A 21,854-nucleotide genomic window follows, 5' to 3' on the forward strand; every position below is an offset into this window, starting at 1 on the left:
TAATTGAACTGTTACATTTGGAGGCCCTGGTACAATAATAAGACAACTTGAAATTCCCGGCTTGGTGGGTGAAAGGAGATCTGGGTCCTTATAGAAGGTGCCTGAGGGTACCAGCCTTCCTTAGCAGCCCACAGACTCCAGGAGAAGTTGGGCAGGCAGGCTAGGGAACAATGGGATTCACTGACAACAGGTACCTACCCTAACACCTTCTTACCTGGAGAGACTTACAGGAAAGCCCTTAGCTCCTCTCTCAGGGAGAGTTTGGATTCTGAGTCCTTTTCAGAATGTGGGGAGTGAGTTTCCCTTCTGGATGGAGTTTGATTCTCAGGTGCCAGGACTGGCCCCAAGCGGCCCATAGAGTGCTGCCTGGTTTGAACAGTGCCTTGACAATGGTTCTCACTCAAAAGCCTGGGAGAGATTGATTACCTACCTACTCAGTGTGAGGAAGGGTTAATTAGCCACTCATGTGTTGTGTTTGTCTTTTTTCTTTTGGGGAATTCCCAAGGATCCTGTATTTATTTACCTGCTCACCATCTTTTTCTCTTTCCTTTTACCCCTCTTTATCTGGTGAGCTGAGACTTTCTTTTCGTATTACTCTGCGTGTGGAGGAGTGAGCAACTTTTCTGTCTTAGGACGGTGGGAGGAAATATTTTGGAGTTACTCGTCTTTCTTTTCTATCCTCAGAAACTCACCATTATTTTACCAAGATTTCCATTCCCCAGGAAGCAAGGGGTTAATAGCTTCCCTGGAAGAAGGCATAAGGGGTCCCTGACAGTTTGTTTTTCAGTGGCAAGGGAACCAGAACTCCTCCTCTCTGTTGGCATCATCCAAGTTGCTTTAGTCATTTCTCTGAAACTTGTTAGCTGACAGGTTCCTACACGGAACACTGAGAAATTCTTTTCCTTTTTAAAAATGTTTGGGCCTGGAGCGATAGCACAGCGGGTAGGGCCTTTTCCTTGTACGCAGCCAACATGGCCAACCCGGGTTCGATTCCCAGCATCCCATATGGTCCCCCGAGCACTGTCAGGAGTAATTCCTGAGTGCATGAGCCAGGAGTAATCCCTGAACATTGCCAGGTGTGACCCAAAAATAAAAAAAAAACAAAAAACAAACAATTTTTTTAATTTTGTAAGGTAGTTCACAATAAATGATTATATTTAATATTCAAACACCAATTCTACCACCGTTACACCTTCCCGCCACCCAATTTGGGATGTTTCCATCCCAAGCCCCAGTCCCTGTCCCAAAACAGGGTCACGGTCCTCCAGTTTTTCATTGATTTGCTCAAGCGGAGGGCCCAGTAACGTCTCCATCGTGAGAGTTATTGTTACTTTGTCTAGAATATTGAATATATATTATATTCCACCATCTTCCCCTGTGGGCAAGATACTCTTGGTAGCTTGCCAGCCTCTCCGAGAGGGGCAGAGAAATCGAACCCTGCTTGGCTGGGCCGGCTGTGTGCAAGGCAAACGCCCTACCTGCTGTGCTATCTCTCCAGCCCAAAACACAACTGAAATAATATATTTTGTATTGTCTGTTTTGAAAAACCACTGAAAATGCTACAAAAAAATAAGTCTCCAAAGAGGAAACAGTGTGAAGATTGTTCTATTTTGTCAGGGGCCATTAAAACATACTTTAGGATATCACTAACATGTTATTAGAGGTTCAGTGATATGAGCTTTCGTTTATATATCTGAAAATATGTATATATGCGTATATATTTCCCTCTATGATTTTGTTTCCTATTTGTACCCCATCAAATGTGGTGTCGTACTTACGGAGAACGGGTAGGGAATGTCTTATGATGTGTCGCTCGTCCAGGAATACATTCACTAGTCGGCCTGAGCATGTGGGGATCAGCCTTGAGTGTGGTGGCAGTTGGGTTGGAGGCTTTCAGTTGCCGGGGCTTGGGTCCAGCTTTTTCTCCCGGAAGGGAGTAACATGACGCCTGACATAGCCAAGCCACCAGACTCTGCGCCAGACTCCTTCACTCCAGACGCCCCAAGGGGGGCGGGTGAAAGCCCTCCCTGCCCAAGGAACATTGAGAAATTCTTACTTTACACTTCTTATTCTCAAAATATATGGACATAAAGGGCTAAAACAGAAGATTCCAACACATGAGCTTGTGAGCTTTTGAGTTTATTTTGTTTAAAAGACTGATACAGACCCAAGAAATAGGGTAAAAATGAGCTAATCTGAGACATGAGATAAGAGAACTACTTTTTGGCTTTCTCTCTCTGAAGAGAGAGGTGCCTTTTTTCTTTAAATTTTATTGAATGACCATGAGAAAGGTACAAGCTTTTATGTTTGGATTACAATCACACAATGATCAAACACCCATTTCTCCACGAGTGCACATTTCCCAGCACCAATATCCCTGGTATACACCCCTTCCCACCCTCTCCCTGCCTCCATGGTGTCGGTGGTGCCCACCGCCCTCCTTCCTTTTCAGCAGGCTGCAGCCCCTCCACCTTTGCACTTAAGCTGCAGAAAGACCGCCACCTGGAGTCTCCTTGTTTGCTGAGAAAATGCCTCTCTCAGAACTAGAAAAGCTGAGAATGCTTATGTACCACTGTAGCGGTAGTCACTTATTCATAATTTCTCTTTTCCAATTTGATGCCAAGATAGCTCTTTTCTGAACTGTTTCTCTAAGAGACAGACAGGGCAGAGGGACATTTGTAGGTGGAGGGTGTCTGAAGGGACACTGGATGATCTCAGTAGGCCAATAGGGCTCCATTTGCCCTGGGGAACACCCTGTCTTTCTTGGTCTACCCTGAAGTCCTCTGGCCATTTGGGGAGGGGGGGGAGGAGGGATCAGAGAAATAGCAAACTCATTCAATGGACTGTGAGTATGCATGTGTGTGCATGTTAGTTTGCACATGTTTGCAGTCAGTTTGTCCAACTGTCTGTTTGTAAAAGTCTTGAAAGTTAGAGCGAGATTGAAAGCAGTAGAAGCCCTCAAGGAAAGGTGCATCATTAATAAAGCTCAGCCTGTGAAGACATGAGTATCAGTAGCTTCTAATTTAGATTGAAGAAAGGAAAGTAGACCAAAATGTTTAAAATATTTAGAATCACGTCAGGTTTTTAGCAACTTAAACTTTAATGATTCCAGTTTTACTGGATTAAGACTCAACTTTAATGTTTAGTGTTCTAATGGAGAAAAATATATACTCTGAGGACTTCTGTGTTGAAATAAATAAGTAGTTATTATTTTGTGGTAACTTTTGGAAAACAGGGCTTCCAGAACTAAACTCTGAAGAAAAATTTGAATTGGAAGAAAATAAAAGGGGGTGAGAGTCTGAGAAGATTTTCTAGCACAATCCATGAAATTTGCTATTTATAAATTCAGACCTGCTTGGAGTTTCATGGGAGGCATTGCCTTTTGGGGAAGAGTTTAGAATTATATAGCTATAAAATATAGTTATGTGTTAACTAATTTCAGTCAGTTTACTTAGTTGAAAGGCAAATGTCTACACCAAAATTGACCACACTTAGGAATAGTTTCTTTTTGAGATTTTCTTGTTGTTTAAATTTTAGTGTTATTGAGTAAATTTAGAAGTAGTTCTGTTCTGTACTTCTCTCCCCTTCTGACTGGAGGAAGTCTCCAGCTCAGGAATTCATTGTTTGCTAATTAAAACAGAAAAAAAGTAGTGACCTTTTTAGCTCATTAATGACCAGGATCCAGAGACTCACAAATAAATTTTGGAAGAGAGCCAACATGATACAGAGATGCTTCCGAACTGCAAACCACCATCCAGTTAAAAATTTAACTTCAGCTCTAGTGCCATATTTAAAATTTTAGAATTCCTGGACATTTCATACTGTATGCCACTGATATACCAATAGTAGCACACCACATTTGATGAATTTCAGGTAGAAGGCAATCGATATTCATAAAAAAATAATTATATATATATATTAGCACACAATGCTCAACCTGTAACAACATGTTACTGATCTACTACAGCATTGTAGCACTGTCCTCCCAAGCAGAGAATTTTCTCAAGCGGGCGCCAGTAATGTCTCCATTGTGAGACTAATTGTTACTGTTTTTGGCTTATCAAATACACCTCGCGGAGTTTCCTAGGCTCTTCCATGTGGTCAGGATAATCTCGGTAGCTTGCCAGGCTCTCTAATAGGGAACCTAGAAAGGTAAGCAGAAATATCAGGAAGAAAAGATTTGAGTCACTAGGAAAGAAAGATTAAGTCAGTTTAAGAAGAAAATAAACACATTACTGTGGACTGAGTTCACAAAAAGGTGCAGAGTCTGGGTCTAGTCCTAGTTCTCTGAATGCTTCCTCCAGTTCCAGGACTTCTCTGCTTTTCTTACCAGGAGAATCCGTATAGTCAACCTGATATCCACTTACCCAAAATTCACTTACGTTTCTTCCCCTGGTTCCCTGAAACCAAAAACATCCCTCAACTAAGAGAAGACCCGGAAGTCTTACCTTTGACTACTGGCATGAATAGAAGTGTTTAAACTTTTGGTCAGTCTTCCAACTTTTTCAAAATATACTTTGTTGTTGATAATTAAAATTTTCCAAGATGTCTGGAAATCAGTTAGCTGGGAAGAAATGTGCAAGAAGAGAAATAGATAGATAGATAGATAGATAGATAGAGATATAAATAGATATCAGTGGTATATATGTGATTCGTGAAACTATGGGTGATATGAATTTGACTAATTTGTATTTTTTAATTACTATATAAGAAATAGGTATATTCTGCAAGTTTTTAAAGCTGTATTTTATTGCAATTTAAAAGATTAGATGGGGGACAGATGAACAGTAGACGTTAAGGTGCATGCCTTATATGTGCCCAACCCCAGTTCGATCCCCGATACCACATGGTCCCCAAAACAGGGCTGAATTATCTCAGGTCCTCATATTGTACTACCAGCCTACTTGTTACTCAGTGATATACATGAGTATATATGAATGATATACATGCTTGCAATGTATGATGTACTGAGTTCTATCCTTGGCAATCCCAGCTTCTCTCAAAAAATAATTAATTAAGAAGTTGAGGGGCCGGTCAGGCATATTAAAAAAAGTAGATAGGGCATTTACGTTGAACACAACCAACCCCAGTTTGATCCCTAACACCATATATGGAAGCACAACATCATGAGCACTGCCAGGAGTGATCCCTTGAGGAAAGTACCTAGAGTTTGGATAGAGGAGGATCCACTATGACAACGATAGTTGTAAATGAGTACTCGGATAAGAACTGAGTGCTAAAAGTAGGAAAAGGAACAAATACGATAACCTCTCAATATTTATATTGCAAACCATAATATGTGTGTGTGTGTGTGAGAGAGAGAGAGAGAGAGAGAGAGAGAGAGAGAGAGAGAGACTGTCTACAATAGACTATCTACAATAGGCTGGGAGTTGATGGTGTGGTAAAAAAAACTGGGGGACACTGGTGTTGGGAAATCTACACTGGTGGAGGGATGGGGGTCAGAACATTGTATGACTGAAACTGGATCATGAACCACTTTGTAACTTTGTATCTCATAGTGATTGAATTTAAAAATCATAGTAGTAAATCTTAAGCACTACTCGATATGATCCCAAAACCCAAATACCACCCCAACCACTGTCAAAAAAAATGTTGACTAACAGGTAAAATACAAAAATGAGTTCTTGCGTTGGAGAAATGGATCCAGTAGTAGAGAACATGCCTTGCACGTGGGAGGCCTGGGCTCATTCCAACACCTCCTGACACCACACACTGCAGGGTCAACAGGTACCTCCAGCACAGGGCTTGATTACCAATAGGTACTTGGGCAATGCCCGGGACGGTCCCCACAAAGAAACTGGCTATCACCAGCCCTACCTATATCTTTTACAAAGTTATTTTGCCTTCTGTAGATTAAATTCCTTGTGTATTTAAATTAAAGCATTTATTCTATCTAAAGGAACTAGAAAAATAAGGAAACGGGCCAAAGTTCATAACAAGGAACCACAAACTACAAATGAATACTAGCAAATCACGAATGGCCACAAAACCTGCATGTAAATAGAGGTCTCAATAAAGGAGAAGCCAGAGAGAATAAAAAGCTGCATCTGATAGGGTCTGCCACCCCTTCAAAAAAGGAACTTTAATGAAAAATACAACCAGCCAATTTGAGAATAGTTATTGGCACTAGAACAAGTGTACCCATCTCATGATGACATAAGAAATAGGCAGGATTAGAAAGACTCGAAAGAGTTGGTCTAGTCTAGCTTATGAAGAGTCAAAAGTGACCTACCAAAGATCCCTTCCCAGACCAGAGCCCACATGCAAAGTAAAAGTGCTAAGGATAAAAAAAATTGAATAGGATGGGGGGAATAAAGACAAAGAGAAGGCCCACAACAAACTATATGAAGAAAAAGAATGAGAGCATTTCAGAAAGCATCATTTCTAATACTAAAAAAACCCCACTAAACTGGGAAGATTACCTAAACCTCGCCCCATTCTCAAAATTTAGTGCAAGTCACCTCCAATAAATATAAGGAAGGAACATAAGGGAGATGGCTCAGAGGACTGTTGTGCATGTTTTACATATGTGAGCCCTCGGTTCTGTCCTTAGCAACACATGGTTCCCCAAACAGTGCTGGGAGTTACCCGAACACTGAGCCAAGTAGCATCAGTTATCATCCCAATAAATAAAGAAGTCAGAAATTTACATTTGATGGGATGTAAGGTAGAAGGCAACTGATCTGTGTGTGTGTATATATATATACATATATATATATATATATATATATATATATATATATATATATACAGGGCTCAACCTGTAACAACATGTTAGTGATTTCCTACACAGGGGCTTAATGGCTGCTGGTGAGATACAACAAATTTCACACACTTTCCTCTAAGGAAGTCTTTTTGGATCATTTTAAGTCTATTATTTATAATAAGCAATACAAAATCAATTATTTAGCCTCTGCCTTTGGGGCAGGCTTGGGTAGGGGTAGGAAAATTCGAAATAATGATGGTGGGAAGGTGTAATGGTGGTGGGATTGGTGTTGAAATAGTGAATGTATGTAATAAAGTATTGCGAACAACTTTATAAATATATATTTTTTTAAAATAATTGAGCAAGAACTGTTGGAAACTATTGTAATCAGTGTTAAATGATATTGCTAATTATTTTGCAAAGTACCTAAAAGTGCAATATATGAAGATGATTTTTTTATGTGTCAGCTTTGTTACCATGTCCAAAACTAGTCTTGGTTTTTTTTTTTGTTTTCCTTTGTGGTTTTTTTTTATGTGTTTTGGTTTTCTTTTTCCTAGCTTTTTGGATCACCTGGCATTGCTCAGGGTTACTCCTGACTCTGCACTCAGGAATTACTCCTGGCATTGCTCACGGGACCATATGGGATGCCAAAGATCCAACCCGGGCAGCCACATGCAAGGCAAATGTCCTGCTGCTGTACTATAGCTCCGGCCCAAAAGTCTTCCCTGTTCATAATCATCTAAGTGAATGCTTTATTAAACCCTTTAACATTTGTCTTCCTAGAAATTAAATTCTGAAGGCTGGAGAGTGTATCCCGGTTAATTTGCAATACAGAGCAGACTTTCTGCCTAGTTTACTCTGTATCATAAGATATTTAATTGTAAGTAAAATCGTTGATCCTTTGCAAAATTTATTGTACCTGTGTTTCAGATTTAAGATTTGTCACATTGGAAACCTGGTTTTGTCTCTTTTGCTTTACCACAATGTTGTCTTGTCTGTGCATGTGTTAGAATTTGAGAAAAGGTGGTTTTTAAAGCAGGTTTCTAAATACCTTTACTATTTTACTATTAGAACTATGTTGCAAATATATGGTAAATGGCATGAGAGACCTTAAATTGCCTGGTCGTAACATGACCAGGTTTTCATGTTATTTCATAACAGCATTGCATGCGCTCATGTGGAAGGAGTTGCACTGCATGAGTAGAAGGGGACACAACATTGTCCTGTGGCAAGCATTCTGCTACCCTGTCTTCGACATTAGATGGCCTACTCACCCACAAGAAATAAATTTTTTTCTACAAAGTTCTAGTGTAGAACATCTATGTAGTGTAGAGCACAAGAAACCTTAGCAACGGCAAGTATTTTTACAGAGCCAAAAGAGATTCTTACAAATATCTACAAAGATCATTCTTATGGTACTTGTAGTTTTATACTTGATAAAACAGTTTAAACAGATAAAAAATTAAAAAACTAAAGCAGAGCTTTTTATGTTAGAAATACAATGGTACATAATTTAGCCCTTGCTAAATGTGTTCAGTAAGAAAGTGGAGATTTTTTTTTATTTTATATGTTAGTTCACAATATTTGATTACATTTAATATTCAAAATGGCAAACTCCAGGTGGCATACCCAATATGCCAAATACCAGTAAGAATGAGGGGTCTCATTCCCCTAAATCTGAAAGGGTCTTGAATGTGGCACTTTTTCCAATCTCAGGGCTAGGACAAAGGAAAAGTTACTGGTGCCTGCTCGAGGCAATCTATGAACAACAGGATGATCGTGATCGTGAATATTCAAACACCCATCCCACCACCATTACATCTTACCACCACCAAATTAAGGATATTTCCATTCCATGCCCTAATCCCTGTCCCAAACACAACAGAAATAATATATTTCATATTGTCTGTTACGTAGTACTGCTGAAAATGCTTACAAACATTATTCATATAGGAAACTGTGAAGAAATATAAATGCATATATATTTGCCTCGATGATTTGTTGCTACTATCTGAACCCCATCAAATGTGGTGTGGTAATTATGGAGACTGGGCAGGGGGTGTTTTATGCTGTTTCCAGGAATATGTTCAGTCATGTGTGAGACTCAGCTTGAGCACGTGGGGAATGACCCCACAGCGTCGTGGCAGTAGGGTGGTAGGGTTGTGGAGATTTTGGCTGTCAGAGCTGGGTCTTTTGGGGCGGGGAGGGCTCTCACCTGCCCCCCTCTGAAGTGCTCTGTGTGAAACAGCCTGGTGCGGAGTCCAGTGGCATGGTTATGGGGGTCTCAAGTTATGCTCTTTTCGGGAGAAGCAGCCTTTCGATCTGGCAGTGGCTGATGAAAGTGGAGATATTTTTCTTCCCAAGTAACTCAGTTATTTTTATACCCAGATAACTAATAGTTGATTCTCCCTCTACTACTGCTTCGTTGTCTGTCATGAGAACTCTTGTCTTCTGAACACTTGTCTGGCGAAGTAATATAATTCGTCAAGAGCACAATCATGGAACAGATTCTGACCCAAAGGAAACAAGTGACAAGAATTTAAGGGACAGGAAAAGCTTAAGTTAAACGGTCCTGAAGGTCTCTTGTATGGGAATATGACTGGATGTCCCCAGAAAAAATCACCCTGCTCTAAACTTTTACGCTGAGTCCAAAGAAACTAAGTTTTAGATGAAAGGAATTTGTGTATTTCTTAATGTATTGATGCAAATAAGTGGCACTATTTATCAGAAGTAAAGGTAACCCATTACTTTGTGAATTATTTCATGAATTACTAGTAGAGGTGAAGAGAAAACAATGTTTCAGTAATTCCCCCCTTTGTCATATTTAGAGCTTGCATTCATCAAGTGTGTGAGTGTGTCTTAGTAGGTTTACTTCAAGGAAACCAGAAGACTCACCACTCAGATTGAGAAAGCTACTCCTGAGGATTTCCAGGGACCGAAAAGATCTAGCGCTACCCCAGTCACATCCTGGGAACTATCTGGCCAGCAGTGCCGAAGCCGAGGAATGCCGTGTTGACCAGAGGTCGAAGTCTGTTACCTCTGTGCAGTGAGCTGACACTGACTTTGGCTGTTGTATTAGCCCTGCTGCTAGCACAGAGCTGGTGGCCACTGCTCCTGAGGACTGGGACTGGACAGAAAATTTTTTATTAGAGGCCTTATTTATTTCGTACCCTAATTTTCAATAGGTGTTGACTGGATTAGCACGACCCTTATTTTTTAGGTTCTTAATCAATGCCAGTTCTTTGGTCAGTGGTACAAATTTCGCAGGTGCTGAACCTGACTTTGATGTGGGCACTACTTCGCCCCTCCCTCAACACTGGGAGCTAAATAGAATTAAGAGTCCCCTGGCCACCTCAAGGTGAGATGCTGGAGGCCCCAAGAGCAGTAGAGCACTCTCTGGGTGGCCTGGTGGTCCCCAGCACCATAAAGACTGAACAGCTCTGCACTAGGACGTGGAAAAAGCAAACACTGTGTTTCAAATCCCCGAAGGCAGGCTGGAATGTCACACGAGGGTTTAGACATTTGCCTGGCATGTCACCAGCTACAGTTGATTCCCAGGCACCACATATGCTCCCTGCAGATTGCTCCCAAGCACAGAGCTAGGAGCACCACCTAAGCAAGGTGGGAGTGGACCCAACACCACCTCCCTAAAAAAAATGAACTAGATACAGTGGAATTCAATACAAGGAATACTACTAGGTATAGTTAAGTTGGCATGTTGTAAAATGGCCAATTATTTTAGACAGCAAATTCAATATTAAAATTTTTTTTAAATATTTAGTGTTAAATTTTATTTTAGCCACTGTTTGATAATTTTACAATAATTTTCAACAACAATGTTTCATACATAGAAAATTCTAACCCATATCAACACATTCCCCCCCATAATGTCTCATTTTCTTCATTTCTCTTTTTCAGTTTTTTGTTTAATATTAGTGAGACAGACATTACAAAGCTGTTCATGATTGGATTTTAGTCATACAATGATATAACACCCATCCCTCTACCATTTTACATTTCCACCGCCAATGTGCCCTGTTTTCCTCCCACTATCTGCCAATATATACCCCCTCCAGCCCTCCAGCCTCCCTCTATGGCAGACACTTTTCTTCTCTCTCTCCCTCTCCTTTTGTGCACTATGGTTTGCAATACATGTACTGAGGTCATCGTGTTCTTTCAGCGCATTTGGTATTTTTATTGGGAAGGTAAGGTTGGAATACCTTTTTTATTTAATTTTTAAAAAATTTGTTAGTGAAACACCATGAGGTACAATTGTAGACTTACAAACTTTTGTACTTGGGTTTCAGTTATACAATGTTCGAGTACCCATCCCTCTACCAGTGCTCATTTTCCACCATCACTGATCCCAGTATTCCTCCCACCCACCACCCCCATCCCACCCAGCCTCTGGCAGGGCATTCCCTTTTGTTCTATCTCTCCTTTGGGTGCTGTGGTTTGCAACAAAAGAGGCATTGAGTGGAAATCATATTGGGTCTATAATCTATTTTCAGCATGCATCTCCCATCCTGGGAGGATCCTCCCAACACCCTTTACTTGGTGCTCCCTTCTATATCTGAGCTGCCTTTTCCTCTAGCATGTGCGGCTGGCCTCCAAGCCATGGAGTGAACCTCCTGGTACCAATCTCGGCTATTCTTGTGTTTTAGTCTCCTGTAAATGCCATGACTTCATCTTTTCTAAAATCTACATAGTACTCCCATATGTAGATGTACCAAAGTATCTTTAACCAGTCATATTCTCCAGCACTCAGGTTTTTTTTCCAGATTCTAGTAATGTAAACAGTAGCTGGAATGAACAAACAAGTGCAGACATCACTTCGACTGTACTTTTGTCCTCTCTGGGATATATGCCCAGGAATGGTATTGCTGGGTCAAATGGGAGCTCAATCTAATTTTTGGAGAATCATCCATACAGTTTTCCAAAAGGGATGAACCATTCAGCATTCCCACCAACAATGAAGGATGGTCCCTTTCTAGACGCATCTGAGCCAACATCAGTTGCTTTTGTTCTTTTAGATGTGGGCCAGTCTCTGTGGTGTGAAATGATATCTCATTGTGGTTTTGATCTGCATCTCCCTGATGATTAATGATGTAGAGCATTTTCTCATGTGCCTTTTAGCCATTCAGATTTCTTGTTTGAGAAAGTTTCTGTTCATTTCCTCGCCCCATTTTTTGAAGGGGTTGTGTTTTTTTCTTGTGTTGTTCAATCAGTACCTTGTATATTCTTGATATCAAACCCTTGAAGGATGTGTATTTGGCAAATATCCTTTCGCATTCTGTAGACTGTCTTTTTATTTTGGTTACTGTTTTTTTTTTGAGGTGCAGAAGCTTCTTAGTTTAAGATAGTCCCATTTGTCTATCTCTGTTTTCACTTGCTTGGCCAGTGGTGTGACATCTTTGAAGATACCATTAGCTTCCATATAATGGAGGGTTTTGCCAACTTTGTCTTCAATGAACTTTATTGATTCCGGTCTGATATTGAGGTCATTAATCCATTTTGATCTTATTTTTGTGCATGGCGTTAGGTAGAGTTCTGAGCCCACTGTTTTGCATGTAGCCATCCAGTTTTGCCAGCACAATTTGTTTTAGAGGCTTTCCTTGCTCCACTTCACATTCCTTGTCCCCTTATTAAAAATTAGATCATAATATGCTTGGGGGAATGTTGGAGTACAAGGAGATTAGGTTTATCAGGTTGCACCCATCACAGTGCTCCTGAGTCACTCCCATTATTTTGTCTGTCTGTAATCACTTCCATGCTCTCTCCCCCAAGCACTTTTTAAGGTCTCATCCTTCTAGGACACTGAACTTGTAATGTAAGTTAATATTACCTTTCTCCTCTCCTTATGGCTTTTGAATAGTTTACTTTAATATAATGTCCTTTTTGTATAGATACAGGAAGACCATTAATATTATGCTTTGTAACTTAGGAGTTAATTGGCCTTGAATATTATTCACTCCTGGGCATCTGCCTTCTCAACTTAAGCCTCAGTTGCCCTCACTTCCTAGCACTCCAAGGGCAGGGTCCGGACGTGGGACTGGATGGAACTAAGGGCAAGCCGGTAAGTTATGTGCTACCCTGGCATCAAGATGGGCCAGGCCAAGGTGCCACGATTCTTAACTATAACGTAAGAGTTTGATCATAGGCAAATGCTATCATGATCCAAAAGTAACGACGAGACTAGGACCCTGCTGCTAGGAATAGGATAGCTACCTGGCCTGAGCACTGCAGTCTGAGACTGAGATGGTCCTAGGAGAGCAATTCTATATGCTCAAAGTATTTCTTACTGTGTTCGTACAAAATGATTTATATCATGTATGCTTATATGTTGGTCGGACAAGGAGAGGAGAAACACATCCAGGGAAGTCTGTTCTAGGGGAGTTGATCTGCTAAATGAGAATCTTCCCTAGAAGCAGCTTTCCTTTGTGTTCTGACTAGCTTTGGATGAGACTGAACTTTCTCCCCTTCAAACTGCCTTCAGTAAATGATTTCAGTATATTGAGGCAGTTTCTCTTATCTCACAGGAACCTAGCTGGCCTTAGGTATGCAGATCCCAGGTGCTAAGCTAGGCCTAATCTTTGGGATGTAGATGCCTGGCTGCAGGCTGGCTGATTTTGGAGATGTAGATTCTAAGCTCTAGCAGACTCCTCTTTGATGTGCTAATACCAGTGCTTGTAGCCTGTAAAAGGTGAGGCCAGGTTTACTGGCCTGCAGATGTAAAGAAACAATGTACGTTTTGCTACCTCAATATTCTTTCTGTAACTCCTTTTGATGACATCACTATATTGTGCACTTTAGAGGTACTATGATCTATATAAGGGAGATTTCAGGGCTCTCTGGGGGACACTGCATCAGAGAACCTGGGAAGATGGGGCTGAGGACAGATGGGGCTGAGAGAACAAAGGCGCACGTGCTTGAGAGATCCTGGGGCCTCCATGACATACATCTCTTCCATGTAATAAACCGCTGCTAAGACCACCCAGCCTGGCCCTCGTTTCCTTCCTTCGCCTGACAATCGCCATCGACCTGCCAGGAGTGGGGAAACGGTCTGACTGCTGGCCTTATTATTTTTTGTGTGTTTACACAGGGGAAGATGTCAGTCTATTCAACTTTGTTCCATTGGTCTACAGCTCTGCCTTTGTTCCAGTACCATGCTGTCTTAATTATTACAGCTTTGTAGTAGAGTTTGAAGTTAGGGATGTCGATTCCTCCCATTTTCTTTTTCCCAAGCTATTCATGGGGCCTTATTGTTCCATATAAATATCAGGATTGTTTCCTCCATTTTTTGGAAGAATGTCATGGATATCCTTATAGGGATCGCATTGAATTTTTACAGTCCTTTGGTAAATATTGCCATTTTGACAATGTTAATTCTCCCCATCCATGAGCAGGGGATTTTTTTTAAATTTTTATTAGTGAAACGCCATGAGGTACAGTTGTAGATTTACAAACTTTTGTGCTTGGGTTTCGATTACACAATGATCAAATACACATCCCTCCACCAGTGCCCATTTTCCACCACCATGGATAATATCCCTCCCACCCCCATCCCCCCCATCCCACACTGCCTCTTTAGCAGGGCATTCCCTTTATTTCTCTCTCTCCTTTTGGGTGTTGTGGTCTGCAGAAGAGGCATTGAGTGGCAAACATGTTCAGTCCATAGTCTACTTTCAACATGCATCTCCCCTCCTGGGAGGATCCTCCAAACACCCTTTATTTGGTGCTCCCTTCTCTATCTGAATTGCCCTTTGCCCTAGAATACCTGGCTGGCCTCTAAGCTATGGAGTAATCCTCCTGGTGCTGATCTCAGCTATTCATGGGTATTAATCTCATATTTTGTTACTTTATATCCCCCAGATGAATGCAATCTTTCTATGTCTATCCCTCTCTTTCTGACTCATTTCGCTTAGCATGATACTTTCCATGTTGTACCACGTATGTAAATTTCATGACTTCATCTTTTCTATCAGCTACATAGTACTCTATTGTGTAGATGTACCAAAGTTTCTTTAACCAGTCATCTGTTCTTGGGCACTCAGGTTTCTTCCAGTTTCTGGCTATTGTAAAGAGGAGCAGGGGATATTTTTCCATTTCCTCATGCCCTCTTTTATTTCCTGAAGAAGCATTTTGTAGTTTTCTTTGTACAGGTCCTTTACTTCCCTAGTTAACCTGATTCCTAGGTACTTGATTTTCTGGGGTACAATTGTGAATGGGATTGTTTTCTTTATGTCACTTTCTTCTCTTTCACTATTTGCGTATAGGAAAGCATAAAATTTTGTGTATTGACTTTATAGCCTCCAACTTTACTATACAAGTCTATTGTTTCAAGGAGTTTCTTGGTAGAGGTGTTAGGATTCTCTAAGTATATTATCATATCAGCTGTGAATAGTGAGAGCTTGATTTCTTCCTTCCCTACCTGGATGCCCTTAATATCTTTTTCTTGATTAATTGATATTGCAAGTAGTTCCAGTACTATATTGAACAATAGTGATGAGAGTGGGCATCTTTGTCTCGTCCCTGATCTTAGGGGGAAGGTTCTCAGTTTTTCCCCATTGAGGATGATGTTTCCTGTAGGTTTGTGGTAGATGGCATTAACTATATTAAGTAAAGTCCCCGCTATCCCCATTTTGGTGAGGGTTTTCCTCATAAACGGTTGCTGGATCTTGTCAAATGCTTTCTCTGCATCTATTGATATGATCATATGATTTTCATCTTTTCTTTTATTGATATGATGGATTATGTTGACGGATTTCCGAACGTTGAATCATCCTTGCATCCCTGGGATGAATCCCACTTGGTCATGGTGTATGATCTTTTTGATGAGTTCTTGAATGCTATTTGCTACTATTTTGTTGAGTATCTTCGTATCCATGTTCATCAGGAATATCGGCCTGAGTTTTTTTTCTTGTGGTCTCTTTGTTTCCTTTTGGTATTAGAGAGATATGGGCTTCATAGAAACTGTTTGGGAGAGTTTCTGTTTTTTCAATTTCCTGGGAAATCTTGAGAAGAACCTACAATAGTTCCTCTTTAAATGTTTGGAAAAATTGGCTAGTGAATCCATCTGGACCTGGGCTTTTGTTTTTGGGAAGACTTTTGATTACAGTTTCCTATTTCGTTATGTGAGTAGGTCTATTCTGGTACACCATATCTTCTTGATTCAGTCTTCGGGGATAATAGGAATCCAGGAATATATACATTTCTTCTAGGTTCTCTTGTTTCGTGGCATACAGACTTTCAAAGTAGTCTCTGATGATCTTTTGAATTTCTTTGGTTTCTGTTGTGATATCCCCATTCTTATTTCTGATTCAATTTATTAGGGTTCTCTCTCTGTTTCTTTGTGAGTGTAGCTAGTGGTTTTTCTATCTTACTTATTTTCTTGAATAACCAGCTCTTGGTTTTATTGATCTTTCTAATTGGTTTTTTTTTTTTTTGGATTCCACGCCGTTGATTTCTGCTCCAAGTTTTATAGTCTCTTTCCTTCTGCACAATTTGCGCTACTTCTGTTGAACCTTTTCTAAGATCTTGAGCTGTGAAGTCAGGTTGTTTATGTGCATCTTTTCTTCTGTCCTGAGATATGCTTACAAAGCTATAAATTTTCCCCTTCAAATGGTTTTTGCTGCATCCCATAAGTTTTGGTAGCTCGTGTCTTCATTCTCATTTGTTTCCAAGTATCTTTTGATTTCATCCTTGACTTCCCTCCTGATCCACTCGTTTTGAAGCATTGCGTTTTTTAGTTTCTGGGTGTTTGATTTGGTTCTCCTTATCTGTGTGTGATTCACTCCTATTCTCAGTGCATCGTGGTCTGAAAAGATTTTTGATACTATTTCTATCTTCCTAATTCTATTTAGGTATGTTTTGTGGCCTAGGACATGGTCTATTTTGAAAATGTTCCATGCGCACTGGAGAAAAATGTGTATTCTTTCTTTTTCGGGTAGAAAGCCCTGTGCAGGTCTATACGCCCTCTCTCTTCTATTTCTTCTTTCAAAGCCAACGTTTCCTTGCTGAGTTTTGTTCTTGTTGATCTATCCAGAGCTGAAAAGATGATGTTGAAATCTCCAGCTACTATTGTGTTGCTAGAAATGTCCTCCTTAAAATCTGTTAGCACTTGTTTAAAATATTTAGCTGTTCCCTCATTAGGTGCATATGCATTGAAGAGCGTGATTTCTTCCTGTTGTCCTTGTCCCTTGATGAAGAGAAAATAGCCTCCGTTGTCTCTTCGAATCTTTTTCAACGCAAAATTAATGCTATCGGATACTAGTATGGCCACCCCAGCTTATCTGAGGTAGCTGTTTGCTTGCAGGATTGTTTTCCATCCTTTGACATTGAGTCTGTGTTTGCTCTGGCTGTGGAGATGAGTTTCTTGTAGGCAGCAGAATGTTGGGTTTTGTCTCTGAATCCATTTTGCCACTCTGTGTCTCTTAAGTGGTGAATTTAGACTGTTGACATTGAGAGAGATCATTGTTATGGACTTCTGTGTCACCTTTCTGTAAGGGTGTGTTGTGGTTGTAGGGTTTGTCTTGTCTTATAGTAGCCCCTTTAGCCATTATTTTAGGTTTGGTTTTGAGCCTATGAAGTTCCTGAGCTGCTGTTTGTCAAGAAAATACTGTACCACTCCTTGAATTTTGAGTCAGAGTTTGGCCGTATAGAGTATTCTTGGTGAAGCATTCATTTCAGTGAGGTTTTTTTCACTATATCTTGCCACTGCCTTAGGGCTTGGAGGGTCTCCTCTGATGGATCTGCTGTGAATCTAAGGGGTTCTCCTTGTATGTGATATTCTTCTTTTACTTTGCTGTTTGCAGTATTGTATCTCTATCAGGAACATCAATCATTCTAACTATGATATGTTTTGGAGTGTTTTTGTTAGGGTCTCTTTTATCTGGTACCCTTCGGGCTCCTTGAACCTGAATGGCTGCATTGTGGAGCTCTGGGAATACTTCAGCAATGATTTGTTTCACCGTGTTTTTTACATTGGGATTGTTTCCCTGAGCTTCTGGTAGTCCAATGTTTCTAATGTTGTTCCTCTTGGAATCATCTCCTAGGACACTGATTCTCTGTAGAGCTAACTTGAGGTGCCTTGCCACTGTGTTTTGTTGCCTGTTGGCTTGGTGCAGCTGATCTTCCAGCTCACTGATTCTCTCTTCATCTGCGGTCATTCTATTGTTGAGAGAAGAGACTGAGTTTTTCACTTCATCTACGGAATCTTTTATTCGTGACATTTCTGCTCTCATTTCCTAGTGTAATTTGTCATTTTTTTCTGTCATGTTAATGGATATCGGTCTAACTGTCTGGTTGAGTTGATTGAACATATTCATGACTTCATATCTGAATTCTTTGTCTGAGAGGTCCCTTAGGTGAACAGTATTGACAGATTCTTCTGCATTCTTTTTGTTGTCCTCCCTATGTGGTGGGGATTTGCGTTGTTTCTTCATGTTGCTGGGTTTGGGACAAGATCACTGCAGTGTGAGCGGTGAAGAGAGAAAGACTGAGTCTCAGAGCTACTTTTCTGCAGGCGTCTCTCTTTAAACACTTTAAAGTTACAAAGTGCAAAAATATGGAAGACTTGTTAGAAATAAAAGTTCAATTAACAGCAATTATCTAGGTGATTTATAGATCTTTTTTTTCTTTCATATAATTTTCAATATGTTCTAGCTTTTCCAATCAGTATATAAGACTTTCAGAAGTTTGTGGGGGGAAGGGTACTTTGAATAATTAAAACTATGATTTAAATCATATAATTAAATCTAAGGATTCTTAGAATAGGCTTTAGGGTACAGTACATGGATTAAGGTGCAAGCCTGCATGAAAGCAAACTTGGTTTGATCACTGACATCACAAAGTCCCCCAACCATCTCCAGCTTCATCCCTGGGAACTGTAAATTCTGGTCTCGGAGGCCCTTGACAACCAACATGGTTGCCTGGCCAAACTCTCGGGGCACAAGCAGCAGACTGAAATGAACTTCATGTTCAGCTGTCCAGGAAATGCCAAGAAGGGTCCCAGATCTTCAGAGCACCATTTGGGAGGTAGTAGCAACAAACATGCCCCCATATCCCCAAGAAATATCCTTAGAATGAGTTCATCAGAGAAACTTGATTTTTTCACAATACTGAGTGCGACTCATTTTAAAAAGTTAAAACAGGATAAAACCATGAACATATCATCCTGAAAGCTAAGTTGTACTCCCATATTTGTTCACGTTCACTCTGGCTACTGGGAGAAAATGCAGCCAGAAATGAAACACTTCTCTTCTGCTAAAACAATGCCTAGGCATCAGCATACACACACACACACACACACACACACACACACACACACACACACCCCAAATATGGGTATTATTATTTGATTATTGCTTTTTATAATTGTTGGCGCGTTCAGGGTGGTCATGTTTAGCGTGTATAAAGTTACTGTACTACCTTCCACCACCATCAAACCCCCAAAATGACTTAGAAATTATTAAATGGTGCCATTTCAAGTTCACCTGATACAGAGCTATATGGCTGTAAAGTGAGTCACAAACAGTACTCCAGAGTTCAGAACTATATCTTATGTGGATGCACTGCAAATGGGTACTTACGGATTACAAGGAGTCAGAGAAATTGAAAAGCCTCTAGAAGGATGAGAGAGTTTACTAACGCTTCATTCCAATGGTGAAGTTACACTTCTTAGAAAATATTTAGGTGGAGGAAAGAACAGGAGCACAGCTGAGATATTGAAACAAGAGCAAATGTTCCCCTAAAATGGGGAAACTACACAATCACATTAGTAAATCCAACTCAGATTAGCCAAGGTCAGAAAGGCAAAATACTAAAGACGGAAAAAAGCAATTAGTTACCCAAAAGGTGATTAATGCTCTACTTCAAACCCACACAGCAACCTACCACTGCTAAGGCAGTGAACTTGAAAAGGAGATGGTAAGTTTCACCTTGCTCTGTGTTAAATTTTACGTATCTGGTCATCTAACTCAGATAAATTAAGCTCCACTCTGAGAAATTGTTCAGAAATATCACCGTTTCACATGTCTACAAAATAATCCTTTGTTTAAGCAAATCTCTACTGACTCTGGCTAGAGTTCTACTATGGTGCAGTGATAACTCCACCCATTGGAGGATCCCTAGGATGTCATCTAAAATATAGCCTCTCATTCCAGATAAGACAGAATCCACATCATAATAAATAATTTTGAGTTTGATGAAATTTTTTTGTTTTGTTTTTCAACATTATTCCTGGTAGCGCTTGGGGGGGCCTGGGATCTCTTCAGGGACTAAACTTGAGACTCTTGCATGCACTCAGTCCATTATATCACTGTTCCATAAAAATTTTCTTTGTTTGTTTTGTTTTGAGGGCCACACCTGGGAGTACTCAGGAATTACTCTCAGATATGTGCTCACATATCACTCTTGGCCTGGTTGAAGGGAATATATGGAGTACCAGGGATCGAACCTGGTTCAGTTGCATATAAGACAAGTGCTCAACCCATTGTACTATTGCTCCAGCCCTCCGATAATGTTTCTTTCATTAATTACATTTCAGAGGTTGTATAGATAAATAATGACCAATAAACGATAAAACGTTAAAGAAAAAACAGATAAATTCTAGTAGAATAGAAGAGTGTTAAGTGACTCAATTGAACTTTCATTCACCGAATACATAGTGAAAGTCTGCTTCTCACTCACTAATGAGTTCAAACTGATATATCCTGTAACTTAGATATAAACAAATTTGAAAAACTTAATAACGTGTTTCATGTAACCAAGAAACACCTTCATGAATATATCATCATTTATTAGTAAAAGAGAAAGCCTCAGTTTCCCCTTGCCAACAAGAGGCGTGTCCACTGTTTCCCCTCACCAGCAGTTCCATTTCCCCCATTGATCTACTCCACCTCATCTGCAAGGCCAAATCTTAAACATTCCTGGAGCTCCCCAGGACCGTATTCTCGTGTCCTAGAATTAGTAGTCACAAGGCTAAGATAATGAACAATACCTGAGGCAGATGACCCAAAAGATAAATCAGCCTGACCACCCTGTAGATTCCCTGCATTCTCTGTCACACAAAGACCTGGTTTTTCTCTAAAAGTCTCACAAAAAGAGCAATAGGCCCACACTAAGTTCCCTCCCACTTTGGGAATCTCCTATTCCTTTCTCTTCTACTTATCAATAAATTTTTCTACTTTCTAAATCTGACAATCTTTCACGGTCATGGTCCTCCCGTTGTTCATTGATTTGCTCTAGCGGGCCCAATAACATCTCCATCATGAGACTTGTTGTTACTGTGTTTGGCATATTGAATATGCCACTGTTAGCTTGCCAGGCTCTGTCGGGCGGGCGAGATACTCTTAGTAGCTTGCCGGGCTCTGGAGAGGGGTGGAGGAATCAAACTCCGGTGAGCCATGTTGGCTGCGTGTAAGGCAAATGCCCTACCCACTGTGGTATCACTCCAGCCTGAGAATCTTTAGTATTTAGTATTTTCATTCTTGAAAATATTTAAGAACCTGGATTCACGAATGAACATAGAAACCCACTGCCGCCACTTCTGCTGCACCTGCATCAATAGTATTTGGGTGGGGGTCAATTTGACCACGTCCAACAGTGCTCCTATTTTTCTGGCTCTCATGGAACACATGTGGTACTGTGGATCTGAACTGGATCTGCAGCATGAAGGCAAGCATCCTACTTCCTGCTCTTTACAGTTTGGATTTTGGTTCACACCTGGCTTTGCTCAGGGATTACTCTTGGTGGACTCAGCGACCATATGGGATTCCAGGCATGGATCTCGGGTCCACATGGACCTCGGGTCCGCATGTGCAAGGGAAGATCCCTACCCATTGAACTATTTGTCCAGTCCTGAAATCTGTTGCTTTAGACGATAGTGGCAAAAGTCATTAAAATACATTCTGACTTTAGAATGTAGTGCTGGAGGGGAAATTCGGCCCCCCAACCACCGCCCCCCAATACAGGCAATTTAATATGAGTGGAAATATGTGACATTTTGGGAAATCCCTAGTGGAGGTCTGGATTATCCTGGCTCCGCATCGCCCCCTGGTGGTGCTTGGGGGATCACGTGTTGGGCTTGACGCACTGATAGGGATGTTCCGAGTGCTCAGGCGCAGTG

Source organism: Sorex fumeus, unplaced genomic scaffold (genome assembly GCF_029834395.1).
Source record: "Sorex fumeus unplaced genomic scaffold, SorFum_2.1 ptg000088l, whole genome shotgun sequence".
In the NCBI taxonomy this organism is placed as follows: domain Eukaryota; kingdom Metazoa; phylum Chordata; class Mammalia; order Eulipotyphla; family Soricidae; genus Sorex; species Sorex fumeus.